We start from the raw sequence: 7860 nt of genomic DNA on the forward strand, positions 1-7860 counted from the left end.
TACAGTGTTCTATTACAGAGAGGGACAGAGAGCAGTGTGTTGCACAGAACAGCAGCAATTCAGCTCAAGCACAAATCCTGCCTAGAAGCACTGACAGGGAAGGGAGTGAGATTAAGAGAGAGAGAGAGTGAAACTTTGGGTGTAGTACACAGCGACTGTGTGCTGCAGCACTGGTGTGTACTGCTGGTTTTGTACACATAGCGCATTGTCCTCCCGTCATAAGTGCATACCACATACGTACATCTAAGTGGTGTACTACTTTGTTCCTGTTAAAGTCTCAAGGACCTAGATACTGTGAAAGGCCAGGCAGAATTACACACCGGCTGGTGTTGTACACAAATACTTTTTTAAGCGTACTGTAGCGCATTGTCCTCCCCTCATAAGTGCATACCACATACGTACATCTAAGTGGTGTACTATTTTGTTCCTGGTAAAGTCTGAAGGGCCTAGATACTGTGAAAGGCCAGCCAAAAATACACACCTGCTGGTGTTATAGACAAATACTGTTTTAAGCACATTTTCCTCAAAGTTCCCCTCACTCAGGTTTATGGAATGGACTGTTGCAGAAATTTCTGCAACTTAAACTGCCCCCCTTTTAAATCCACCTTGATGACCTTGTCACATATAATACTACCTCTTTTTGATAGCACTTTTATCAAAAATTTTAGTTTTTTTTTCTTCTGAAGTTTGTGATTTTGCACTTGTATGTTCTGTAATCAGGGCTGTAGCTCTGATGAGGCGATCGCCTCAGGTGCGCTGTTGCAAGGGGGCGGAAGGGGGGTCCAGCACACATTACACTGAGGCATTGATTCCCAACCAGGGTGCCAGGACACTCTGGTGGGAAATATGGCGCTTACATTTTTTGTCTAGGCCTGCGCATCTGTGAGTCACAGGTGTGCAGGCCAGGCGGGAGGGAAGTTTGTGTGCAGTGCTGGGACGGGTGATGCTGAAACTCCAATCCTCATGTATCCTCCCTCTCCTGTGGAGCAGCTCTGGACTCTGGATTCTCTCTGGCCCCTCAGCAGAATGATGTGGATGGAGGGAAGGACCAGGGGCAGCTCTGACAGAGGCCTACTCAGCTTCAGGTAGCGCACCCCCACCCTTCTTTCACTCCTCTACACCTCTCTGTCACCCGTCGTAACCTCTCTGTTACCCCTCGTAACCTCTCTGTAACCCCTGGACACCCCTCTGTTATCCCATACGCCTTTCTGTCACCCCTCAAAACCTCTCTGTCACCCCTCTACACTCCTCTGTCAATTTTTCTAAAATTCGCTCATCTCTACTGATAACATCTGAATTTGGACGTCAAGTGCTGCAAAATCAGGCGACTGCCTCCTTCAAGACCTCTTCTGGAAATCACGCATCTAGTTCCCTTTGTCCTGGTATCTGAGGAGGCCTTTCCACTATTGCCAAATGATACCACTAAAAACTTCAGATTACGGTGCAAAAATGAGCCCTCATACCGCCCCGTACGCGGAAAAATAAAAAAGTTATAGGGTCAGAAGATGACAATTTTGAACATATTAATTTTCGTGCATTTAGTTATGATTTTTTCCAGAAGTATGACAAAATTAAACCTATATAAGTAAGGTATCATTTTCATCGTATGGACCTACAGAATAAAGGTGTCATTTTTACCGAAAAACGTACTGCGTAGAAACGTAAGCCCCCAAAAGTTACAAAATTGTGTTTTTTTCTTCAATTTTGTTGCACAATTTTTTTTTTTACTTTTGGCCGTTGATTTTTGGGTAAAATGACTGATGTCCTTACAAAGTAGAATTAGTGGTGCAAAAAATAAGCCATCATATGGATTTTTAGGTGCAAAATTTAAAGAATTATGATTAAGGTAAGGAAGAAAAAACAAAAGTCCTTAACCCCTTCCCGCAGAATGTCATATATAAACGCCGGGTTGTGCAGTGCGTTCGCGCCTCCCGGCGTTTATAAATGACATGCAGTTAACCCGGCGATGCGCAGCATCGCACGGGTTAACTGGCAGAAGTCCCGCTGTTTCCAGCAGGGGACAACTTCTGCTTCACCCCCAGGACCATCAATTGATGGTCCTGGTCAGCGATCACTGTGATTGGTCCCTGTGGATCTGGGGTGAAAGTTCAGATCCCCCGCACTGCCCGCCCCTGGAAGTCGGGCAGAACGGGGGACGATGGCTGCAGGGGCTCGCGGGGACCTTCGGCATTCGGGGGGAACACGTGGGGACCGGCGGACTTACCTGATCCAGCGGCGGGACCGAGGAGCAGCGCGGGACCGGCCACGTGGACGAGCAGCGACGGGTAAGTATGTGGTCCTCAGAGGCAGCAGTGAAGATCTTCACTGCTGCTTCTAGGAGTCTGAAAACTACAACTCCCAGCATGCCTAGACAGCCTTTGGCTGTCTGGGCATGCTGGGAGTTGTAGTTTTGCAACATCTGGAGGGCCTCAGTTTGGAGACCATTGTATAATGGTCTCCAATCTGTGCTCTTCCAGCTGTTGCAAAACTACAACTCCCAGCATGCACTGACTGTCCAGGCATGCTGGGAGTTTTAGTTCAGCAACATCTGGCCCTTCAGATGTTGCCGAACTACAACTCCCAGCATGCCCTTCAGCTGTCTGGGCATGCTGGGAGTTGTAGTTTTGCAACAGCTGGAGACACACTGGTTGGGAAACATTGTTTCTAACTCAGTGTTTCCTAACCTGTGTGCCTCCAGCTGTTGCAAAACTATAACTCCCAGCATGCACTAAAAGACCATGCATGCTGGGAGTTGTAGTTTTGCAACATCTGGAGGGCCCCAGTTTGGAGACCATTGTATAATGGTCTCCAATCTGTGCTCTTCCAGCTGTTGCAAAACTACAACTCCCAGCATGCACTGACTGTCCAGGCATGCTGGGAGTTTTAGTTCAGCAACATCTGGCCCTTCAGATGTTGCCGAACTACAACTCCCAGCATGCCCTTCAGCTGTCTGGGCATGCTGGGAGTTGTAGTTTTGCAACAACTGGAGACACACTGGTTGGGAAACATTGTCTGTTTCTAACTCAATGTTCCCTAACCTGTGTGCCTCCAGCTGTTGCAAAACTATGACTCCCAGCATGCACTAACAGACCATGCATACTGGGAGTTGTGGTTTTGCAACAGCTGATGCAAGGCCCCCCCCCCCCGCCACCCCCGTGAATGTACAGGGTACATTCACATGGGCGAGACTTTTACAGTGGGTTTCTCGCATCTTGAGATGCAGCAAATTTTGCACTGGGAAACTCGCTGTAATCCCCCGCCCATGTGACTGTACCCTAAAAACACTACACTACACTAACACAAAATAAAATAAAAAGTTAAAAACACTACATATACACATACCCTTACACAGCCCCCCTCCCCCAATAAGAACGTCCGGTACACCACTGTTTCCAAAGCAGAGCCTCCAGCTGTTGAAAAACAACAACTCCCAGTATTGTCGGACAGCCGTTGACTGTCCAGGCATGCTGGGAGTTTTGCAACAGCTGGAGGCACCCTGTTTGGGAATCACTGGCGTAGAATACCCCTATGTCCACCCCTATGCAAATCCCTAATTTAGGCCTCAAATGCACATGGCGCTCTCACTTTGGAGCCCTGTCGTATTTCAGGGCAACAGTTTAGGGCAACATATGGGGTATCGCTGTACTCGGGAGAAATTGTGTTACAAGGTTTGGGGGGCTTTTTCTTCTTTAACCCTTCATGAAAAGGAAATGTTGGGGTCTACACCAGAATGTTAGTGTAAATTTTTTTTATTTTTTACACTAACATGCTGATGTTGCCCTATACTTTACATTTTCACAAGAGGTAAAAGGGAAAAAAGCCCCCCAAAATTTGTAACGCAATTTCTCCCGACTACAGAGATACCCCATATGTGAGCGCAAAGTGCTCTGGGGGCGCACAACAAGGCCCAGAAGGGAGAGCGCACCATGTACATTTGAGGTGATTTGCACAGGGGTGGCTGATTGTTACAGCGGTTTTGACAAACGCAAAAAAAAAAAAACCCCACGTGACCCCATTTCGGAAACGACACCCCTCACGGAATGTAATGAGGGGTGCAGTGAGAATTTACCCCCCACAGGTGTCTGACGGATCTTTGGAACAGTGGTCCATGAAAATGAAAACTTGTACAGCCCACTGTTCCAAAGATCTGTCAGACACCAGTGGGGGCAAATGCTCACTGTACCCCTTGTTACGTTCCTCAAGGGGTCTAGTTTCCAAAATGGTATGCCATGTGTGGTTTTTTTTTGCTGTTCTGGCACCTTAGGGGCTTCCTAAATGCGACATGCCCCCCGAGCAAAATTTGCTCTCAAAAAGCCAAATATGACTCCTTCTCTTCTGAGCATTGTAGTTCGCCCATAGTGCACTTCAGGTCAACTTATGGGGTACCTCCATACTTAGAAGAGATGGGGTTACAAATTTTGGGGGGTATTTTCTGCTATTAACCCTTGCAAAAAGGTGAAATTAGGGGGGAAACACACATTTTAGTGGAATTTTTTTTTTTTTTTTTTACATATGCAAAAGTCATGAAACACCTGTGGGGTAATAAGGCTCACTTTATTCCTTATTACATTCCTCAAGGGGTCTAGTTTCCAAAATGGTATGCCATGTGGGTATTTTTTGCTGTCCTGGCACCATAGGGGCTTCCTAAATGCGACATGCCCCCCGAGCAAAATTTGCTCTCAAAAAGCCAAATATGACTCCTTCTCTTCTGAGCATTGTAGTTCACCCATAGTGCACTTCAGGTCAACTTATGGGGTACCTCCATACTCAGAAGAGAAGGGGTTACAAATATTGGGGGGTATTTCCTGCTATTGACCCTTGGAAAAATGTGAAATTTGGGGGGAAACACACATTTTAGTGAAAAAAAAATAATTTTTTTTTACATATGCAAAAGTCGTGAAACACCTGTGGGGTATTAAGGCTCACTTTATTCCTTGTTACGTACCTCAAGGGGTCTAGTTTCCAAAATGGTATGCCATGTGAGGGTTTTTTGCTGTTCTGGCACCATAAGGGCTTCCTAAATGCAACATGCCCCCAAAAACCATTTCAGAAAAACGTACTCTCCAAAATCCCCTTATCGCTCTTTCCCTTCTGAGCCCTCTACTGCGCCCGCCGAACACTTTACGTAGACATATGAGGTATGTGCTTACTCAAGAGAAATTGGGCTACAAATATAAATATACATTTTCTCCTTTTACCCCTTGTAAAAATTAAAAAATTGGGTCTACAAGAACATGCAAGTGTAAAAAATGAAGATTGTGAATTTTCTCCTTCACTTTGCTTCTATTCCTGTGAAACACCTAAAGGGTTAAAATGATGACTGAATGTCATTTTGAATACTTTGGGGGGTGCAGTTTTTATAATGGGGTCTTTTGTGGGGTATTTCTAATAAGAAGACCCTTCAAATCCACTTCAAACCTGAACTGGTCCTTGAAAAATAGTGAGTTTGAAAATTTTGTGAAAAATTGGAAAATTGCTGCTGAACTTTGAAGCCCTCTGGTGTCTTCCAAAACTAAAAACTCGTCACTTTTATGATGCAAACATAAAGTAGACATATTGTATATGTGAATAAAAATTTTTTTTATTTCTAATATACATTTTCCTTACAAGCAGAGAGCTTCAAAGTTAGAAAAATGCAAAATTTTCAAATTTTTCATCAAATTTTAGGATTTTTCACAAGGAAAGGATGCAAGTTACCACAAAAATTTACCACCATGTTAAAGTAGAATATGTCACGAAAAAACAATCTCAGAATCAGAATGATAACTAAAAGCATTCCAGAGTTATTAATGTTTAAAGTGACAGTGGTCAGATGTGCAAAAAACGCTCTGGTCCTTAAGGCCAAAATGGGCTTGGTCCTGAAGGGGTTAAGGGGTTATGCCAAGCATTACCAATTTGCTTTTTGTGTTCATGATTTGGCAACAACTTGACCCATTATGTAAATTTAGGTTTGGTTGATATAAACCCTGTTTTATGCTTTATATGTACAATACCTCCTCTGGCACTGCTCTTTTGTCCCCATCCCCCTTCACCCCCCCCCCCCCCAAAAAAAAAAAAATGTAACATGTTTTTGTGGCCAGAATGGAAAATATTTCATTTAAAACATAAATGTATATATTTTCACTACTTAAATTTGTGTGGGTGTTGTTGTGGACCTACTCAAGGGAAAATATACTAAGAGAAATCACTAAAAATGGTAAAGTTACCCATGTATGTTGATTAGAGATGAGCAAATTTCTGAAAAATTCGATTCGGACGAATTTTCTGAAAAATTTGGTTCAGACCGAATTTATTTGAGGCAAATCGCTAATAAAAACGGCTATTTCTGGCCTACAGAGACAACTACATTGATGTGGTCTCAGATGGCAGGAGGTGCTCAACCCCTGAATGCAATTGTGCATAGATACTGGGGGGCAGAGCCTGCGCTTGTGGTCCGTTGCTTTGGACGATCCCCAGCATAAAATGCAGACAATAGAGGATGCCTGCAAACGACCACAAGTACCAGAATGGCATCCTACACCAGATAAATAGGTATGGATGTGAATCAATCAAAATAAAATATGAAATTGGCTAACCCTCAAAACTGATGTAAAATTGAGACATTATCCAGTATATCCTTATATAAAGGACATACCTGAGCCCGCACACCAACGCAAAGGTTTCTCAAGTGGCACGGGACCTAACACTAACCTACCTGTGCATGATAGGCAAAACCTGGGGCAATTGGGCAATTACAGTAGCATTAGGTCCGACCTACAGACTGCTCCTGGGTTACCTCTAGTATGACTGAGCATACATACAATGGGAGGTGGGGGGGACAGGCTACAAGCCCCACCCAAGCTAGCTGATATGTTGCCGGCCTCACAGGTGATCCTTAATGCTACCTTAAATGATAATAAAGGCGTATTAGTATAAACTTTAAACAACTACATTGACGTGGTCTCATATGGCAGAAGGTGCTCAACCCTTGAATGCAATTGTGCATAGATACTGGGGGGGGGGGGGGGGGGGTCAGAGCCTGCGCTTTTGGTCCATTGCTATGGGTGATCCCCAGCATAAAATGCATACAATGGAGGATGCCTGCAAATGACCACAAGTACCACAATGGCATTCTGCACCAGATAAATACGTGTGGATGTGAATCAATCAAAATAATATATGCTTATCATGCACAGGTAGGTTAGTGTTAGGTCCCGTGCCACTTTAGAACCCTTGGCGTTGGCGTGCGGGATCAGGTATGTCCTTTATATAAGGATATACTGGCTTATGTCTCAATTTTACATCAGTTTTCAGGGTTAGCCAATGTCATTGTTTACATCTACCACAGTAGTGCACCTATATTCCTTCATATATTATTTTGATTGGCGTACAGAGAGGATCAATAGGGGTGTAGAACTCTTTGCCTCATCCTAACACGCATAGGGAGTGTGCTGTGTTAGTGAAATAATACTGTTATTCAGAATGACATGCAGATTACAGACATCCCTATTAGAATCACTGCTGCAGAGCACCTGGATGTGGCAGATTTTTTATGTAATTTTTATTTTATTTAATTTGAAATTATTTTAATTTTTTGATTACCCATTCTGGTGAGCATCAAGCTGGCGGGCCAACTGGCGAGATACCACCTGTTCCAGCCCCTGCCTCTCAGCGCCCCCCTGTCTGTGAAAGTGTGAATGCTTCGTTTAATCAGTTTCATTTAATTGTTATTGCTCCAAGCTGTTTCATTGGATTTTGTGATAATTCCACAGATAATATGACGTCGACGGCCATAGGGCCTCAGTCTTGAAAAGATCACATCAATTTTTTTAAATTTTAATGTAAGATTTATATTAAATTCCCAAGTTTAATGTCCCGGCG

The sequence above is a fragment of the Hyla sarda genome, chromosome 1 (assembly GCF_029499605.1).
Source record: "Hyla sarda isolate aHylSar1 chromosome 1, aHylSar1.hap1, whole genome shotgun sequence".
NCBI classification, from domain to species: Eukaryota; Metazoa; Chordata; class Amphibia; order Anura; family Hylidae; genus Hyla; species Hyla sarda.